This window comes from Littorina saxatilis, linkage group LG11 (assembly GCF_037325665.1).
Source record: "Littorina saxatilis isolate snail1 linkage group LG11, US_GU_Lsax_2.0, whole genome shotgun sequence".
Taxonomy (NCBI): domain Eukaryota; kingdom Metazoa; phylum Mollusca; class Gastropoda; order Littorinimorpha; family Littorinidae; genus Littorina; species Littorina saxatilis.
Window position 1 is genome coordinate 36,173,374 of NC_090255.1, and position 5,000 is coordinate 36,178,373.

Consider the following 5,000-nt stretch of genomic DNA (forward strand, 5'->3'; position numbering starts at 1 on the left):
CCAGACAGCCAAGTTGAGTGCCTTTAATGGTATAGAAAGTGTGCCAGACAGCCAAGTTGAGTGCCTTTAATGGTATAGAAAGTGTGCCAGACAGCCAAGTTGAGTGCCTTTAATGGTAGAGAAAGTTTGAATGATTGACACGGACATTATGGTGTTTTTTTCTGAGGTACGAAAATGGGTGCAAGAATTGTTTTAACCTAGTTTTTATAACTCAAGCATAACCACAGTGACCATAGCAACCACAGTGACCATAGCAACCACAGTGACCATAGCAACCACAGTGACCATAGCAACCACAGTGACCATAGCAACCACAGTAACCATAGCAACCACAGTGGAACCTGTCTAAAGAGACCACCCAAGGGATTAAGAAAAAGTGGTCTCTTTAGACAGGTGGTCTTTATAGACAGGTGGTCTTTATGGACAGGGTCGCCATTTGGCAAACACCCCAATTCCCAGAAACACTGGAACGTATGCCATCGCCGTGTGTTAAAGTTTTGTTCTTTATTTATTTTTATTTTTGTCTTATCCTTCAGGCAGGTATGGGCTTGGTTTTGATACTAGCGCAGTTAAAAGATGTTCGACATCCTATCATTATTCATCCGAACAATTGCTGTTTATTGGGGGTGGACAATGCAGTTGTAACCTTTTGTTGAAGCGAATCAGGAGTTCCGGTTGCAAACAATCGAACAAGCTTGCTTCATCGCCTCTGTCAAAGAGAACCGCCAGTCTCTCGTCACAGGCTAGCGATTGCAGTCAGCCGTCTAGACGCCCGAGGGAGGGGGTGGGGGATTGACTGTCAAGTCCTCATGACACAAATCAGACAAGAAAAGTACTATGGAGCAGGGCATTTGAAAGAGGATTTAAAAAAAATTGTTTGCATTTAGTGTGAGTGTGTGTGTGTGTGTGTGTGTGTGTGTGTGTGTTTGTGTGTTTGTGTGTGTGTGTATGTGTGTGTGTGTGTGTGTGTGTGTTTGTGTGTGTGTGTTTGTGTGTGTGTGTGTGTTTGTATGTGTGTGTGTATGTGTGTGTTTGTGTGTGTGTGTTTGTGTGTGTGTTTGTGTGTGTGTGTCTGTGTGTGTGTGTGTGTGTGTATGTGTGTGTATGTGTGTGTGTGTGTGTGCATGCTGTTGCTATTGTATATCGCCTTGAGCTCTGGTGAGAAGGGGTGATTGATAAGTGTCCATTACTATTATTATCATTATTATTCAAAGGTTTTGAGTCAAGGGGAAGCTGTCTCGATCGACGAATTCCAAAAGAGTGAATACCCTTGCTTTTACCTCGGACAAACATTGGAGGGGCCAGTCACGAGCGTAGTATGTGTTGGAAACACGTTGACATGAGCACGTGTGGGAAGTTATTTGTCAGAGGAAAAGCAAGGGCATTCACTCTTTCACAACCCATACAAACCCGACGGAGTTATCTCCAAAAATCGTCTTTCCTTGTTCAATCTAATCGGACTTCATACTACCTCACTGTCTTGACTTGTTTCAGGTACACACTGAAATATGCAGAACTACCTTCTTGTGCTGTGGGTGTGTCTCCCTGCGGTCTTGGCAGTAGGGCCAGTGGTTGGTAGAAGTTTTACTCATTCTGCTGATCAATGATCTGTTTTTGTTTTGTTTTTTGTTTGTTTGTTTGTTTTTGAGTAGCCAAGCACATCATTGTGGAGCATTTAACTAAAGGGGGGAGTTAACGTCCTCTCAGAAATGTTTCTATTTGGGACAAGAATTGGTGATACGCTAAGGCGGAGCATTTAATCAATCGCACACATTTATATATGTGACCCTCCACCACGAAATGAGTCGCATGTCACCTCGCGCGGTTCTGCGCTATAGCTTAATATAAGTCCGGGGAGTGTCTGGTAACAGTGTGAGGGTCACCTTAGTCACAGGCTTATAACTCAAACAGTTTTCGCTCTTGTATCAAAACGGTTTTCACCACTGGATAGAGCATAACAAACTCTTTAGGAAAATATAAACTTATGAAAATCATGCAAAGGTGACATGCGACTCATTCCGTGGTGGAGGGTCACATATATTCTAACTTTTTTCCGTGATGTAAATAACACACGTACGAACATTCACAACATTGGGACAAAACATACAGACATACAAAACAAAACATTCACAACATTGGGACAAAACACACAGACATACAAAACATAACATTCACAACATTGGGACAAAACACACAGACATACAAAACATAACATTCACAACATTGGGACAAAACACACAGACATACAAAACATAACATTTACAACATTAGGACAAAACACACAGACATATAAAACATAACATTAACAACATTGGGACAAAACACACAGACATATAAAACATAACATTCACAACATTGGGACAAAACACACAGACATATAAAACATAACATTCACAACATTGGGACAAAACACACAGACATACAAAACATAACATTCACAACATTGGGACAAAACACACAGACATACAAAACATAACATTCACAACATTGGGACAAAACACACAGACATATAAAACATAACATTCACAACATTGGGACAAAACACACAGACATATAAAACATAACATTCACAACATTGGGACAAAACACACAGACATATAAAACATAACATTCACAACATTGGGACAAAACACACAGACATATAAAACATAACATTAACCTACAAGTAATACAAGTAACCAGGAACGAAGTTCTGCTATTTTAACACACTCACGGACATTCAAAATCACAGTAAACATGCTTACATTGATACTCGTGACATATTATTTCCAAGTTCTGACTGTGTGTGTGTGTGTGTGTGTGTGTGTGCGTGTGTGTGTGTGTGTGTGTGTGTGTATGTGTGTGTGTGTGTGTGTGTGTGTGTGTGTGTGTGTGTGCGCGTGTGTGTGTGTGTGTGTGTGTGTGTGTGGGTGTGTGTGTGTGTGTGTGTGTGTGTGTGTGTGTGTGTGTGTGTGTGTGTGTGTGTGTGTGTGTGTGTGTGTGTGAGAACACACTATGTGTATTTTGTGGGTGTGAGTGTGAACAATGTTTTCTTCATGAGGATATAACATTGTTTAATTTAAATGTCGCCTTTGGGAAAGTCAATGAGTGATGTCTAACTTAACTGAAGCCTTTTTGTTGTGATCAAGAATTATTAAGAATGTACATTGCCGTAAAGTCTTAAGTGTCTTGATTTCTTTCCTTTCTGTTCTTCAATTTCTTTCTGTCTTTCTTTCTTTCCTTCTTCCTTTCTTTCTTTCTTTCTTTCTTTCTTTCTTTCTTTCTTTCTTTCTTTTTCTTTCTTTCTTTCCTTCTTTCCTTCTTTCTTTCTTTCTGTCTTTCTTTTCTCTGTTGTGTTTCTTGTTTGTTTGATTGTTTGTTTGTTTGTTTTATTTGTTTGTTTGTTTGTTTGAGTGTTAGGGACTTTCTGTCATGTGTACTTTTTTCTTTGTTTTTTTTAAATTTGTTCGCCTTCTATTTTCTTTTTTCTCTTAATTGTTTTCTCTGTTTTTAGCGAGTGCAAACATGCGTGTAGTCCGCCAATGTCATTGTAAGTCTAAAACTTGTGTCGAAGTCCAGCAATGCATTGACACGGATCAAGCATGCTTCCCCACAGAGAAGGATATGCTAGGCTGTATTTGCAACATTTTGTTTATAAATTGCTCCATTTAAAGTTGTCAAAAATCACACGTTTGTTTCAGTAAACCCGTATTTTACAAAATAACTTTTGTCTAGTGCAACCAAAAGAGATAGTTCACACATCGAACATGGCTTTTAAGTTAGACCACGTAATAACCTTTACATTGATATATATGTCGTGCCGAATTCACGTAATTGCCGAATTCGCGAAATCGGCAAAATGTTTGCCTATTTCACGTAATCGGCAAAACGCTGCCCATTACGCGAAATCGGCAGCGTTTTGCCGAAAACGCGTAAAGGCTTGTAAAATGTGCCGATTTTGCGAAATCGGCAGCCCGTTTTTGGCTTTCAAATTTATCAAATGCCTAGGATATCATCACACTTAGACAGCTAGGTACTCGAATGGATAAATGTTGCAATAATTGATAAGTTATGGCAAGTTATTGCAAAAAGTGTAGTTTTCGTGCATTACCAGAGTTATGCTTGACACAGACCAACACAGGCCATCAAAACCAAAATAGGGAGGTAAATTCATGTTAATGCAATGATCTGGTGACAAAAAAAGTAACAGACTGGCTGTCACTTTTGCGAAATGGAAAATTTTTAGGAGCCTTTACGCATTTTCGGCAAAACGCTGCCGATTTCGCGTAATAGGCAGCGTTTTGCCGATTACGCGAAATGGGCAAAAATGTTGCCGATTCCGCGAATTCGGCAATTCCGTGATTTCGGCACGACATATATATATAAGATGTAAAGTGACGTTTTTAAGTTATGAACATATACAACTTGTTTGAAATCAGAGGAAAAACTCTCAATAATGTTTAGACATACTGTATTTTAGTGCATTCGATTGACTGAATAGTTAATCACGCCTCAGCGTTCTTGTTTAATGTTAACCTCTCTGCAGGACTTTCAACGCGTTTCTTCTTCCTAACAGTGCATACGTGTTTGATTTGATCCTGTCTGCGGAACTTCAAAAGCGTTTCTTCTTTCTTACAGTGCATACGTGTTTGATTTGATCCTGTCTGCGGAACTTCAAAAGCGTTTCTTCTTTCTTACAGTGCATACGTGTTAAATATTATCCTGTCTGCGGAACTTCAAAAGCGTTTCTTCTTTCTTACAGTGCATACGTGTTAAATATTATCCTGTCTGCGGAACTTCAAAAGCGTTTCTTCTTTCTTACAGTGCATACGTGTTAAATATTATCCTGTCTGCGGAACTTCAAAAGCGTTTCTTCTTTCTTACAGTGCATACGTGTTAAATATTATCCTCTCTGCGGAACTTCAGAAGCGTTTCTTCTTTCTTACAGTGCATACGTGTTAAATATTATCCTCTCTGCGGAACTTCAAAAGCGTTTCTTCTTTCTTACAGTGCATACGTGT

The 5,000-nt window shown here is 39.4% G+C and overlaps 1 long non-coding RNA gene across 1 annotated transcript in view; it reads left to right on the forward strand.

Moving 5' to 3' along the window:
* LOC138980906 (uncharacterized) overlaps positions 1 to 5,000 on the forward strand; it is an 11,964-nt gene that overhangs the window by 2,810 nt on the left and 4,154 nt on the right. The window contains exon 2 of the long non-coding RNA XR_011460487.1: positions 1,495 to 1,571. This is a non-coding gene — a long non-coding RNA (uncharacterized lncRNA). The remainder of the gene's footprint in view (positions 1 to 1,494; positions 1,572 to 5,000) is intronic.